This window comes from Triturus cristatus, chromosome 8 (assembly GCF_964204655.1).
Source record: "Triturus cristatus chromosome 8, aTriCri1.1, whole genome shotgun sequence".
Taxonomy (NCBI): domain Eukaryota; kingdom Metazoa; phylum Chordata; class Amphibia; order Caudata; family Salamandridae; genus Triturus; species Triturus cristatus.
The window spans coordinates 1,621,297,624-1,621,312,610 of record NC_140591.1 but is presented as its reverse complement, the minus strand read 5'-3'; the positions used below and the strand labels follow the sequence as shown (position 1 = coordinate 1,621,312,610).

At 31.5% G+C, this 14,987-nt stretch overlaps 11 non-coding genes across 11 annotated transcripts; all 11 read left to right on the top strand.

The window, feature by feature from the left end:
* The first annotated feature begins 1,745 nt into the window (after positions 1-1,745).
* On the top strand, positions 1,746-1,818 carry TRNAT-CGU (transfer RNA threonine (anticodon CGU)). Its single transcript has one exon. It is a non-coding gene; the product is annotated as a tRNA-Thr (tRNA).
* A 434-nt stretch (positions 1,819-2,252) lies between these two features.
* Positions 2,253-2,326, top strand: TRNAT-AGU (transfer RNA threonine (anticodon AGU)). The gene has a single exon. It is a non-coding gene; the product is annotated as a tRNA-Thr (tRNA).
* Positions 2,327-3,783: 1,457 nt separating this feature from the next.
* TRNAT-CGU (transfer RNA threonine (anticodon CGU)) lies at positions 3,784-3,856 on the top strand. The gene has a single exon. It is a non-coding gene; the product is annotated as a tRNA-Thr (tRNA).
* A 945-nt stretch (positions 3,857-4,801) lies between these two features.
* Positions 4,802-4,874, top strand: TRNAT-CGU (transfer RNA threonine (anticodon CGU)). Its single transcript has one exon. It is a non-coding gene; the product is annotated as a tRNA-Thr (tRNA).
* A 1,965-nt stretch (positions 4,875-6,839) lies between these two features.
* On the top strand, positions 6,840-6,912 carry TRNAT-CGU (transfer RNA threonine (anticodon CGU)). Its single transcript has one exon. It is a non-coding gene; the product is annotated as a tRNA-Thr (tRNA).
* Positions 6,913-7,858: 946 nt separating this feature from the next.
* TRNAT-CGU (transfer RNA threonine (anticodon CGU)) lies at positions 7,859-7,931 on the top strand. The gene has a single exon. It is a non-coding gene; the product is annotated as a tRNA-Thr (tRNA).
* Positions 7,932-10,404: 2,473 nt separating this feature from the next.
* Positions 10,405-10,478, top strand: TRNAT-AGU (transfer RNA threonine (anticodon AGU)). The gene has a single exon. It is a non-coding gene; the product is annotated as a tRNA-Thr (tRNA).
* Positions 10,479-11,936: 1,458 nt separating this feature from the next.
* TRNAT-GGU (transfer RNA threonine (anticodon GGU)) lies at positions 11,937-12,009 on the top strand. Its single transcript has one exon. It is a non-coding gene; the product is annotated as a tRNA-Thr (tRNA).
* A 947-nt stretch (positions 12,010-12,956) lies between these two features.
* TRNAT-CGU (transfer RNA threonine (anticodon CGU)) lies at positions 12,957-13,029 on the top strand. The gene has a single exon. It is a non-coding gene; the product is annotated as a tRNA-Thr (tRNA).
* Positions 13,030-13,976: 947 nt separating this feature from the next.
* Positions 13,977-14,049, top strand: TRNAT-CGU (transfer RNA threonine (anticodon CGU)). Its single transcript has one exon. It is a non-coding gene; the product is annotated as a tRNA-Thr (tRNA).
* A 433-nt stretch (positions 14,050-14,482) lies between these two features.
* TRNAT-AGU (transfer RNA threonine (anticodon AGU)) lies at positions 14,483-14,556 on the top strand. Its single transcript has one exon. It is a non-coding gene; the product is annotated as a tRNA-Thr (tRNA).
* The last annotated feature ends 431 nt before the right edge of the window (positions 14,557-14,987 follow it).

Sequence of the window (14,987 nt, the reverse complement as noted above, 5' to 3'; positions counted from 1 at the left end):
TCAAGTAATGCATTCTTAAAGAAGGCATGATTAAAACATTTATGAACAGGATAAGCAATATATCAATGAGGTGGTTATCAATAGGATCAGTATCCTCATCTAAAGTAGTTGAGTAGAGCGTTTTCTGAACTGAGAAATGATTATGAAAGTGAAAAACTCAGGATTCTCTTGAACACCATATGGAAAACTGTTCCTTAAAGCATTTTCAAGAGGGTGCTGTCGCTTAGCTGGTTAAAGCGCCTGTCTAGTAAACAGGAGATCCTGAGTTCAAATCTCAGCAGTGCCTTGCTTTCCTCATTCTTAAATAAAAAACTATTTTCATTAATTCGTCCTGCGATTCAATTAAATTAGAAAAGTCTGATTTATCTTTCGGTTGAACAGATCATCTTAAACCTAATAAAAACTGAAAGTGTTTTCAATATTATAGTAACAATACTGTGATTGCAAAAATCAAAAAGGTATTTCAATGAGCAAGAGGCAGATGAAATATAACCCTAGATTTGAGCAATATTGATTAATATATGTAAAATACTTATTTATGAACTATTCAAAATATGGGATTGAGTTTAAAATGTGTTCTTTTGTAATACAACATAGCTATTCTTGTTTACAGATTAGGAATCCTTGCTTGTTTAACATTAGAATACATATTAAGACACTTTAACACAGGCACAGAATTTGATCACCAATACTAAATTAATGATCCCTTCTGTATCACTAAAATAGGTGCTGTGGCTAAGTGGTTAAAGCGCCTTATCTTGTAAACAGGAAATCCTGAGTTCAAATCTCAGCAGCACCTTATTATTGGTCCTTACATGTAAAAATAATTTTCGTCACGCAAATGTTTAATACATTTAAAAAGAAAAGTGTTGTTCTGTGAACATTAGAATGGGTCATCTTAAATTGAAAAACAAAAAAACATGGTATTGTGAAGATTTTCAAAGTAATGCTTTGAATGAAAAAGGGAAAAAAGAGTGACAAAGAGCAAAATAGAGATAAAAAATCATTCTAGAGTTGAATTCAAGTAATGCATTCTTAAAGAAGGCATAATTAAAACATTTATGAACAGGATAAGCAATATATCAATGAGGTGTTTATCAATAGGATCAGTATCCTCGTCTAAACTATTTGAGTAGTGTGTTTTCTGAACTGAGAAATGATTATGAAAGTGAAAAACTCAGGTTTCTCTTGAACACCATATGGCAAACTGTTCCTTAAAACTTTTTCAAGAGGGTGCTGTGGCTTAGCAGGTTAAAGCGCCTGTCTAGTAAACAGGAGATCCTGAGTTCAAATCTCAGCAGTGCCTTGCTTTCCTCATTCTTAAATAAAAAATTATTTTCATTAAGTCGTCCTGCGATTCAATTAAATTAGAAAAGTCTGATTTATCTTTCGGTTGAACAGATCATCTTAAGCCTAATAAAAAGTGAAAGTGTTTTCAATATTATAGTAACAATACTGTGATTGCAAAAATCAAAAAGGTATTTCAATGAGCAAGAGGCAGATGAAATATAACCCTAGATTTGAGCAATATTGATGAATATATGTAAAACACTTATTTATGAACTATTCAAAATATGGGATTGAGTTTAAAATGTGTTCTTTTGTAATACAACATAGCTTTTCTTGTTTACAGATTAGGAATCCTTGCTTGTTTAACATTGGAATACATATTAAGACACTTTAACACAGGCACAGAATTTGATCACCAATACTAAATTAATGATCCCTTCTGAATCACTAAAATAGGTGCTGTTGCTAAGTGGTTAAAGCGCCTGTCTCGTAAACAGGAAATCCTGAGTTCAAATCTCAGCAGCACCTTATTATTGGTCCTTACATGTAAAAATAATTTTCATCACGCAAATGTTAAATACATTTTAAAAAGAAAAGTATTGTTCTGTGAACATTAGAATGGGTCATCTTAAATTGAAAACCAAAAAAACGTGGTTTTGTGAAGATTTTCAAAGTAATGTTTTGAATGAAAAAGGGAAAAAAGAGTGACAAAGAGCAAAATAGAGATACAAAATCATTCTAGAGTTGAATTCAAGTAATGCATTCTTAAAGAAGGCATGATTAAAACATTTATGAACAAGATAAGCAATATATCAATGAGGTGTTTATGAATAGGATCAGTATCCTCGTCTAAAGTAGTTGAGTAGAGCGTTTTCTGAACTGAGAAATGATTATGAAAGTGAAAAACTCAGGATTCTCTTGAACACCATATGGCAAACTGTTCCATAAAGCATTTTCAAGAGGGTGCTGTGGCTTAGCTGGTTAAAGCGCCTGTCTAGTAAACAGGAGATCCTGAGTTCAAATCTCAGCAGTGCCTTGCTTTCCTCATTCTTATATAAAAAACTATTTTCATTAAGTCATCCTGCGATTCAATTCAATTAGAAAAGTCTGATTTATCTTTCAGTTGAACAGATCATCTTAAACCTAATAAAAACTGAAAGTGTTTTCAATATTATAGTAACAATACTGTGATTGCAAAATCAAAAAGGTATTTCAATGAGCAAGAGGCAGATGAAATATAACCCCAGATTTGAGCAATATTGATGAATATATGTAAAACACTTATTTATGAACTATTCAAAATATGGGATTGAGTTTAAAATGTGTTCTTTTGTAATACAACATAGCTATTCTTGTTTACAGATTAGGAATCCTTGCTTGTTTAACATTAGAATACATATTAAGACACTTTAACACAGGCACAGAATTTGATCACCAATACTAAATTAATGATCCCTTCTGTATCACTAAAATAGGTGCTGTTGCTAAGTGGTTAAAGCGCCTGTCTCGTAAACAGGAAATCCTGAGTTCAAATGTCAGCAGCACCTTATTATTGGTCCTTACATGTAAAAATAATTTTCATCACGCAAATGTTTAATGCGTTTTAAAAAGAAAAGTATTGTTCTTTGAACATTAGAATGGGTCATCTTAAATTGAAAAACAAAAAAACGTGGTGTTGTGAAGATTTTCAAAGTAATGTTTCGAATGAAAAAGGGAAAAAAGAGTGACAAAGAGCAAAATAGAGATAAAAAATCATTCTAGAGTTGAATTCAAGTAATGCATTCTTAAAGAAGGCATGATTAAAACATTTATGAACAAGATAAGCAATATATCAATGAGGTGTTTATGAATAGGATCAGTATCCTCGTCTAAAGTAGTTGAGTAGAGCGTTTTCTGAACTGAGAAATGATTATGAAAGTGAAAAACTCAGGATTCTCTTGAACACCATATGGCAAACTGTTCCTTAAAGCATTTTCAAGAGGGTGCTGTGGCTTAGCTAGTTAAAGTGCCTGTCTAGTAAACAGGAGATCCTGAGTTCAAATCTCAGCAGTGCCTTGCTTTCCTCATTCTTATATAAAAAACTATTTTCATTAAGTCGTCCTGCGATTCAATTAAATTAGAAAAGTCTGATTTATCTTTCGGTTGAACAGATCATCTTAAACCTAATAAAAACTGAAAGTGTTTTCAATATTATAGTAACAATACTGTGATTGCAAAATCAAAAAGGTATTTCAATGAGCAAGAGGCAGATGAAATATGACCCTAGATTTGAGCAATATTGATGAATATATGTAAAACACTTATTTATAAACTATTCAAAATATGGGATTGAGTTTAAAATGTGTTCTTTTGTAATACAACATAGCTATTCTTGTTTACAGATTAGGAATCCTTGCTTGTTTAACATTAGAATACATATTAAGACACTTTAACACAGGCACAGAATTTGATTACCAATACTAAATTAATGATCCCTTCTGTATCACTAAAATAGGTGCTGTGGCTAAGTTGTTAAAGCGCCTGTCTCGTAAACAGGAAATCCTGAGTTCAAATCTCAGCAGCACCTTATTATTGGTCCTTACATGTAAAAATAATTTTCATCACGCAAATGTTTAAGACATTTTAAAAAGAAAAGTGTTGTTCTGTGAACATTAGAATGGGTCATCTTAAATTGAAAAACAAAAAAAGTGGTATTGTGAAGATTTTCAAAGTAATGCTTTGAATGAAAAAGGGAAAAAAGAGTGACAAAGAGCAAAATAGAGATGAAAAATCATTCTAGAGTTGAAATCAAGTAATGCATTCTTAAAGAAGGCATAAGTAAAACATTTATGAACAGGATAAGCAATATATCAATGAGGTGTTTATGAATAGGATCAGTATCCTCGTCTAAACTATTTGAGTAGTGCGTTTTCTGAACTGAGAAATGATTATGAAAGTGAAAAACTCAGGTTTCTCTTGAACACCATATGGCAAACTGTTCCTTAAAGCATTTTCAAGAGGGTGCTGTGGCTTAGCTGGTTAAAGCGCCTATCTAGTAAACAGGAGATCCTGAGTTCAAACCTCAGCAGTGCCTTGCTTTCCTCATTCTTAAATAAAAAATTATTTTCATTAAGTCGTCCTGCGATTCAATTAAATTAGAAAAGTCTGATTTATCTTTCGGTTGAACAGATCATCTTAAACCTAATAAAAACTGAAAGTGTTTTCAATATTATAGTAACAATACTGTGATTGCAAAATCAAAAAGGTATTTCAATGAGCAAGAGGCAGATGAAATATGACCCTAGATTTGAGCAATATTGATGAATATATGTAAAACACTTATTTATAAACTATTCAAAATATGGGATTGAGTTTAAAATGTGTTCTTTTGTAATACAACATAGCTATTCTTGTTTACAGATTAGGAATCCTTGCTTGTTTAACATTAGAATACATATTAAGACACTTTAACACAGGCACAGAATTTGATTACCAATACTAAATTAATGATCCCTTCTGTATCACTAAAATAGGTGCTGTGGCTAAGTGGTTAAAGCGCCTGTCTCGTAAACAGGAAATCCTGAGTTCAAATCTCAGCAGCACCTTATTATTGGTCCTTACATGTAAAAATAATTTTCATCACGCAAATGTTTAAGACATTTTAAAAAGAAAAGTGTTGTTCTGTGAACATTAGAATGGGTCATCTTAAATTGAAAAACAAAAAAACGTGGTATTGTGAAGATTTTCAAAGTAATGCTTTGAATGAAAAAGGGAAAAAAGAGTGACAAAGAGCAAAATAGAGATGAAAAATCATTCTAGAGTTGAAATCAAGTAATGCATTCTTAAAGAAGGCATAAGTAAAACATTTATGAACAGGATAAGCAATATATCAATGAGGTGTTTATCAATAGGATCAGTATCCTCGTCTAAACTATTTGAGTAGTGCGTTTTCTGAACTGAGAAATGATTATGAAAGTGAAAAACTCAGGTTTCTCTTGAACACCATATGGCAAACTGTTCCTTAAAGCATTTTCAAGAGGGTGCTGTGGCTTAGCTGGTTAAAGCGCCTATCTAGTAAACAGGAGATCCTGAGCTCAAATCTCAGCAGTGCCTTGCTTTCCTCATTCTCAAATAAAAAATTATTTTCATTAAGTCGTCCTGCGATTCAATTAAATTAGAAAAGTCTGATTTATCTTTCGGTTGAACAGATCATCTTAAACCTAATAAAAACTGAAAGTGTTTTCAATATTATAGTAACAATACTGTGATTGCAAAATCAAAAAGGTATATCAATGAGCAAGAGGCAGATAAAATATGACCCTAGATTTGAGCAATATTGATGAATATATGTAAAACACTTATTTATAAACTATTCAAAATATGGGATTGAGTTTAAAATGTGTTCTTTTGTAATACAACATAGCTATTCTTGTTTACAGATTAGGAATCCTTGCTTGTTTAACATTAGAATACATATTAAGACACTTTAACACAGGCACAGAATTTGATTACCAATACTAAATTAATGATCCCTTCTGTATCACTAAAATAGGTGCTGTGGCTAAGTGGTTAAAGCGCCTGTCTCATAAACAGGAAATCCTGAGTTTAAATCTCAGCAGTACCTTATTATTGGTCCTTATATGTAAAAATAATTTTCATCACGCAAATGTTTAATACATTTTAAAAAGAAAAGTGTTGTTCTGTGAACATTAGAATGGGTCATCTTAAATTGTAAAACTAACAAACGTGGTATTGTGAAGATTTTCAAAGTAATGCATTGAATGAAAAAGGGAAAAAAGAGTGACAAAGAGCAAAATAGAGATAAAAAATCATTCTAGAGTTGAAATCAAGTAATGCATTCTTAAAGAAGGCATAATTAACACATTTATGAACAGGATAAGCAATATATCAATGAGGTGTTTATCAATAGGATCAGTATCCTCGTCTAAAATAGTTGAGTAGAGCGTTTTCTGAACTGAGAAATGATTATGAAAGTGAAAAACTCAGGATTCTCTTGAACACCATATGGCAAACTGTTCCTTAAAGCATTTTCAAGAGGGTGCTGTGGCTTAGCTGGTTAAAGTGCTTGTCTAGTGAACAGGAGATCCTGAGTTCAAATCTCAGCAGTGCCTTGCTTTCCTCATTCTTAAATAAAAAACTATTTTCATTAATTCGTCCTGCGATTCAATTAAATTAGAAAAGTCTGATTTATCTTTCGGTTGAACAGATCATCTTAAACCTAATAAAAACTGAAAGTGTTTTCAATATTATAGTAACAATACTGGGATTGCAAAATCAAAAAGGTATTTCAATGAGCAAGAGGCAGATGAAATATAACCCTAGATTTGAGCAATATTGATGAATATATGTAAAACACTTATTTATGAACTATTCAAAATATGGGATTGAGTTTAAAATGTGTTCTTTTGTAATACAACATAGCTATTCTTGTTTACAGATTAGGAATCCTTGCTTGTTTAACATTAGAATACATATTAAGACACTTTAACACAGGCACAGAATTTGATCACCAATACTAAATTAATGATCCCTTCTGTATCACTAAAATAGGTGCTGTGGCTAAGTGGTTAAATCGCCTGTCTCGTAAACAGGAAATCCTGAGTTCAAATCTCAGCAGCACCTTATTATTGGTCCTTATATGTAAAAATAATTTTCATCACGCAAATGTTTAATACATTTTAAAAAGAATAGTGTTGTTCTGTGAACATTAGAATGGGTCATCTTAAATTGAAAAACAAAAAAACGTGGAATTGTGAAGATTTTCAAAGTAATGCTTTGAATGAAAAAGGGAAAAAAGAGTGACAAAGAGCAAAATAGAGATAAAAAATCATTCTAGAGTTGAATTCAAGTAATGCATTCTTAAAGAAGGCATAATTAAAACATTTATGAACAGGATAAGCAATATATCAATGAGGTGTTTATGAATAGGATCAGTATCCTCGTCTAAAGTAGTTGAGTAGAGCGTTTTCTGAACTGAGAAATGATTATGAAAGTGAAAAACTCAGGTTTCTCTTGAACACCATATGGCAAACTGTTCCTTAAAGAATTTTCAAGAGGGTGCTGTGGCTTAGCTGGTTAAAGCGCCTATCTAGTAAACAGGAGATCCTGAGCTCAAATCTCAGCAGTGCCTTGCTTTCCTCATTCTCAAATAAAAAATTATTTTCAGTAAGTCGTCCTGCGATTCAATTAAATTAGAAAAGTCTGATTTATCTTTCGGTTGAACAGATCATCTTAAACCTAATAAAAACTGAAAGTGTTTTCAATATTATAGTAACAATACTGTGATTGCAAAATCAAAAAGGTATTTCAATGAGCAAGAGGCAGATAAAATATGACCCTAGATTTGAGCAATATTGATGAATATATGTAAAACACTTATTTATAAACTATTCAAAATATGGGATTGAGTTTAAAATGTGTTCTTTTGTAATACAACATAGCTATTCTTGTTTACAGATTAGGAATCCTTGCTTGTTTAACATTAGAATACATATTAAGACACTTTAACACAGGCACAGAATTTGATTACCAATACTAAATTAATGATCCCTTCTGTATCACTAAAATAGGTGCTGTGGCTAAGTGGTTAAAGCGCCTGTCTCGTAAACAGGAAATCCTGAGTTCAAATCTCAGCAGCACCTTATTATTGGTCCTTACATGTAAAAATAATTTTCATCACGCAAATGTTTAATACATTTTAAAAAGAAAAGTGTTGTTCTGTGAACATTAGAATGGGTCATCTTAAATTGAAAAACAAAAAAACGTGGTATTGTGAAGATTTTCAAAGTAATGCTTTGAATGAAAAAGGGAAAAAAGAGTGACAAAGAGCAAAATAGAGATAAAAAATCATTCTAGAGTTGAATTCAAGTAATGCATTCTTAAAGAAGGCATAATTAAAACATTTATGAACAGGATAAGCAATATATCAATGAGGTGTTTATGAATAGGATCAGTATCCTCGTCTAAACTATTTGAGTAGTGCGTTTTCTGAACTGAGAAATGATTATGAAAGTTGAAAACTCAGGTTTCTCTTGAACACCATATGGCAAACTGTTCCTTAAAGCATTTCCAAGAGGGTGCTGTGGCTTAGCTGGTTAAAGCGCCTATCTAGTAAACAGGAGATCCTGAGTTCAAATCTCAGCAGTGCCTTGCTTTCCTCATTCTTAAATAAAAAATTATTTTCATTAAGTCGTCCTGCGATTCAATTAAATTAGAAAAGTCTGATTTATCTTTCGGTTGAACAGATCATCTTAAACCTAATAAAAACTGAAAGTGTTTTCAATATTATAGTAACAATACTGTGATTGCAAAATCAAAAAGGTATTTCAATGAGCAAGAGGCAGATGAAATATGACCCTAGATTTGAGCAATATTGATGAATATATGTAAAACACTTATTTATAAACTATTCAAAATATGGGATTGAGTTTAAAATGTGTTCTTTTTTAATACAACATAGCTATTCTTGTTTACAGATTAGGAATCCTTGCTTGTTTAACATTAGAATACATATTAAGACACTTTAACACAGGCACAGAATTTGATCACCAATACTAAATTAATGATCCCTTCAGTATCACTAAAATAGGTGCTGTGGCAAAGTGGTTAAAGTGCCTGTCTCGTAAACAGGAAATCCTGAGTTCAAATCTCAGCAGCACCTTAATATTGGTCCTTACATGTAAAAATAATTTTCATCACGTAAATGTTTAATGCGTTTTAAAAAGAAAAGTATTGTTCTGTGATCATTAGAATGGGTCATCTTAAATTGAAAAACAAAAAAACGTGGTGTTGTGAAGATTTTCAAAGTAATGTTTTGAATGAAAAAGGGAAAAAAGAGTGACAAAGAGCAAAATAGAGATAAAAAATCATTCTAGAGTTGAATTCAAGTAATGCATTCTTAAAGAAGGCATGATTAAAACATTTATGAACAAGATAAGCAATATATCAATGAGGTGTTTATGAATAGGATCAGTATCCTCGTCTAAAGTAGTTGAGTAGAGCGTTTTCTGAACTGAGAAATGATTATGAAAGTGAAAAACTCAGAATTCTCTTGAACACCATATGGCAAACTGTTCCTTAAAGCATTTCCAAGAGGGTGCTGTGGCTTAGCTGGTTAAAGCGCCTATCTAGTAAACAGGAGATCCTGAGTTCAAATCTCAGCAGTGCCTTGCTTTCCTCATTCTTATATAAAAAACTATTTTCATTAAGTCGTCCTGCGATTCAATTCAATTAGAAAAGTCTGATTTATCTTTCGGTTGAACAGATCATCTTAAACCTAATAAAAACTGAAAGTGTTTTCAATATTATAGTAACAATACTGTGATTGCAAAAATCAAAAAGGTATTTCAATGAGCAAGAGGCAGATGAAATATAACCCTAGATTTGAGCAATATTGATGAATATATGTAAAACACTTATTTATGAGCTATTCAAAATATGGGATTGAGTTTAAAATGTGTTCTTTTGTAATACAACATAGCTATTCTTGTTTACAGATTAGGAATCCTTGCTTGTTTAACATTAGAATACATATTAAGACACTTTAACACAGGCACAGAATTTGATCACCAATACTATATTAATGATCCCTTTTGTATCACTAAACTAGGTCCTGTGGCAAAGTGGTTAAAGTGCCTGTCTCGTAAACAGGAAATCCTGAATTCAAATCTTAGCAGCACCTTATTATTGGTCCTTACATGTAAAAATAATTTTCAGCACGCAAATGTTTAATACATTTTAAAAAGAAAAGTGTTGTTCTGTGAACATTAGAATCTGTCATCTTAAATTGAAAAACAAAAAAACGTGGTATTGTGAAGATTTTCAAAGTAATGCTTTGAATGAAAAAGGGAAAAAAGAGTGACAAAGAGCAAAATAGAGATGAAAAATCATTCTAGAGTTGAAATCAAGTAATGCATTCTTAAAGAAGGCATAATTAAAACATTTATGAACAGGATAAGCAATATATCCATGAGGTGTTTATGAATAGGATCAGTATCCTCGTCTAAACTATTTGAGTAGTGCGTTTTCTGAACTGAGAAATGATTATGAAAGTGAACAACTCAGGTTTCTCTTTAACACCATATGGCAAACTGTTCCTTAAAGCATTTTCAAGAGGGTGCTGTGGCTTAGCTGGTTAAAGCGCCTGTCTAGTAAACAGGAGATCCTGAGTTCAAATCTCAGCAGTGCCTTGCTTTCCTCATTCTTAAATAAAAAATTATTTTCATTAAGTCGTCCTGCGATTCAATTAAATTAGAAAAGTCTGATTTATCTTTCGGTTGAACAGATCATCTTAAACCTAATAATAACTGAAAGTGTTTTCAATATTATAGTAACAATACTGTGATTGCAAAAATCAAAAAGGTATTTCAATGAGCAAGAGGCAGATGAAATATAACCCTAGATTTGAGCAATATTGATGAATATATGTAAAACACTTATTTATGAACTATTCAAAATATGGGATTGAGTTTAAAATGTGTTCTTTTGTAATACAACATAGCTATTCTTGTTTACAGATTAGGAATCTTTGCTTGTTTAACATTAGAATACATATTAAGACACTTTAACACAGGCACAGAATTTGATTACCAATACTAAATTAATGATCCCTTCTGTATCACTAAAAAAGGTGCTGTGGATAAGTGGTTAAAGCGCCTGTCTCGTAAACAGGAAATCCTGAGTTTAAATCTCAGCAGCACCTTATTATTGGTCCTTACATGTAAAAATAATTTTCATCACGCAAATGTTTAATACATTTTAAAAAGAAAAGTGTTGTTCTGTGAACATTAGAATGGGTCATCTTAAATTGTAAAACTAACAAACGTGGTATTGTGAAGATTTTCAAAGTAATGCTTTGAATGAAAAAGGGAAAAAAGAGTGACAAAGAGCAAAATAGAGATAAAAAATCTTTCTAGAGTTGAAATCAAGTAATGCATTCTTAAAGAAGGCATAATTAAAACATTTATGAACAGGATAAGCAATATATCAATGAGGTGTTTATCAATAGGATCAGTATCCTCGTCTAAAATAGTTGAGTAGAGCGTTTTCTGAACTGAGAAATGATTATGAAAGTGAAAAACTCAGGATTCTCTTGAACACCATATGGCAAACTGTTCCTTAAAGCATTTTCAAGAGGGTGCTGTGGCTTAGCTGGTTAAAGTGCTTGTCTAGTAAACAGGAGATCCTGAGTTCAAATCTCAGCAGTGCCTTGCTTTCCTCATTCTTAAATAAAAAACTATTTTCATTAATTCGTCCTGCGATTCAATTAAATTAGAAAAGTCTGATTTATCTATCGGTTGAACAAATCATCTTAAACCTAATAAAAACTGAAAGTGTTTTCAATATTATAGTAACAATACTGTGATTGCAAAATCAAAAAGGTATTTCAATGAGCAAGAGGCAGATGAAATATAACCCTAGATTTGAGCAATATTGATGAATATATATAAAACACTTATTCATGAACTATTCAAAATATGGGATTGAGTTTAAAATGTGTTCTTTTTTAATACAACATAGCTATTCTTGTTTACAGATTAGGAATCCTTGCTTTTTTAACATTAGAATACATATTAAGACACTTTAACACAGGCACAGAAGTTGATCACCAATACTAAATTAATGATCCCTTCTGTATCACTAAAGTAGATGCTGTGGCTAAGTGGTTAAAGCGCCTGTCTGGTAAACAGGAAATTCTGAGTTCAAATCTCAGCAGCACCTTATTATTGGTCCTTACATGTAAAAATAATTTTCATCACGCAAATGTTTAATACATTTTAAAAAGAAAAGTGTTGTTCTGTGAACATTAGAATGGGTCATCTTAAATTGAAAAACAAAAAAACGTGGTATTGTGAAGATTTTCAAAGTAATGCTTTGAATGAAAAAGGGAAAAAAGAGTGACAAAGAGCAAAATAGAGATGAAAAATCATTCTAGAGTTGAAATCAAGTAATGCATTCTTAAAGAAGGCATAATTAAAACATTTATGAACAGGATAAGCAATATATCAATGAGGGGTTTATGAATAGGATCAGTATCCTCGTCTAAACTATTTGAGTAGTGCGTTTTCTGAACTGAGAAATGATTATGAAAGTGAAAAACTCAGGTTTCTCTTGAACACCATATGGCAAACTGTTCCTTAAAGCATTTTCAAGAGGGTGCTGTGGCTTAGCTGGTTAAAGCGCCTGTCTAGTAAACAGGAGATCCTGAGTTGAAATCTCAGCAGTGCCTTGCTTTCCTCATTCTTAAATAAAAAACTATTTTCATTAATTCGTCCTGCGATTCAATTAAATTAGAAAAGTCTGATTTATTTTTCGGTTGAACAGATCATCTTAAACCTAATAAAAACTGAAAGTGTTTTCAATATTATGGTAACAATACCGTGATTGCAAAAATCAAAAAGGTATTTCAATGAGCAAGAGGCAGATGAAATATAACCCTAGATTTGAGCAATATTGATGAATATATGTAAAACACTTATTTATGAACTATTCAAAATATGGGATTGAGTTTAAAATGTGTTCTTTTTTAATACAACATAGCTATTCTTGTTTACAGATTAGGAATCCTTGCTTGTTTAACATTAGAATACATATTAAGACACTTTAACACAGGCACAGAATTTGATCACCAATACTAAATTAATGATCCCTTCTGTATCACTAAATTAGGTGCTGTGGCTAAGTGGTTAAAGCGCCTGTCTCGTAAACAGGAAATCCTGAGTTCAAATCTCAGCAGCACCTTATTATTGGTCCTTACATGTAAAAATAATTTTCATCACGCAAATGTTTAATATATTTTAAAAAGAAAAGTGTTGTTCTGTGAACATTAGAATGGGTCATCTTAAATTGAAAAACTAAATAACGTGGTATTGTGAAGATTTTCAAAGTAATGCTTTGAATGAAAAAGGGAAAAAAGAGTGACAAAGAGCAAAAGAGAGATAAAAAATCATTCTAGAGTTGAAATCAAGTAATGCATTCTTAAAGAAGGCATAATTAAAACATTTATGAACAGGATAAGCAATATATCAATGAGGTGTTTATCAATAGGATCAGTATCCTCGTCTAAAGTAGTTGAGTAGAGCGTTTTCTGAACTGAGAAATGATTATGAAAGTGAAAAACTCAGGATTCTCTTGAACACCATATGGCAAACTGTTCCTTAAACCATTTTCAAGAGGGTGCTGTCGCTTAGCTGGTTAAAGCGCCTGTCTAGTAAACAGGAGATCCTGAGTTCAAATCTCAGCAGTGCCTTGCTTTCCTCATTCTTAAATAAAAAACTATTTTCATTAATTCGTCCTGCGATTCAATTAAATTAGAAAAGTCTGATTTATCTTTCGGTTGAACAGATCATCTTAAACCTAATAAAAACTGAAAGTTTTTTCAATATTATAGTAACAATACTGTGATTGCAAAAATCAAAAAGGTATTTCAATGAGCAAGAGGCAGATGAAATATAACCCTAGATTTGAGCAATATTGATTAATATATGTAAAACACTTATTTATGAACTATTCAAAATATGGGATTGAGTTTAAAATGTGTTCTTTTGTAATACAACATAGCTATTCGTGTTTACAGATTAGGAATCCATGCTTGTTTAACATTAGAATACATATTAAGACACTTTAACACAGGCACAGAATTTGATCACCAATACTAAATTAATGATCCCTTCTGTATCACTAAAATAGGTGCTGTGGCTAAGTGGTTAAAGCGCCTGTCTCGTAAACAGGAAATCCTGAGTTCAATTCTCAGCAGCACCTTATTATTGGTCCTTACATGTAAAAATAATTTTCGTCACGCAAATGTTTAATACATTTAAAAAATAAAGTGTTGTTCTGTGAACATTAGAATGGGTCATCTTAAATTGAAAAACAAAACAATATGGTATTGTGAAGATTTTCAAAGTAATGCTTTGAATGAAAAAGGGAAAAAAGAGTGACAAAGAGCAAAATAGAGATAAAAAATCATTCTAGAGTTGAATTCAAGTAATGCATTCTTAAAGAAAGCATAATTAAAACATTTATGAACAGGATAAGCAATATATCAATGAGGTGTTTATCAATAGGATCAGTATCCTCGTCTAAACTATTTGAGTAGTGCGTTTTATGAATTGAGAAATGATTATGAAAGTGAAAAACTCAGGTTTCTCTTGAACACCATATGGCAAACTGTTCCTTAAAGCATTTTCAAGAGGGTGCTGTGGCTTAGCTGGTTAAAGCGCCTGTCTAGTAAACAGGAGATCCTGAGTTCAAATCTCAGCAGTGCCTTGCTTTCCTCATTCTTAAATAAAAAATTATTTTCATTAAGTTGTCCTGCGATTCAATTAAATTAGAAAAGTCTGATTAATCTTTCGGTTGAACAGATCATCTTAAACCTAATAAAAATTCAAAGTGTTTTCAATATTATAGTAACAATACTGTGATTGCAAAATTAAAAAGGTATTTCAATGAGCAAGAGGCAGATGAAATATGACCCTAGATTTGAGCAATATTGATAAAAATATGTAAAACACTTATTTATAAACTATTCAAAATATGGGATTGAGTTTAAAATGTGTTCTTTTTTAATACAACATAGCTATTCTTGTTTACAGATTAGGAATCCTTGCTTGTTTAACATTAGAATACATATTAAGACACTTTAACACAGGCACAGAATTTGATCACTAATACTAAATTAATGATCCCTTCTGTATCAC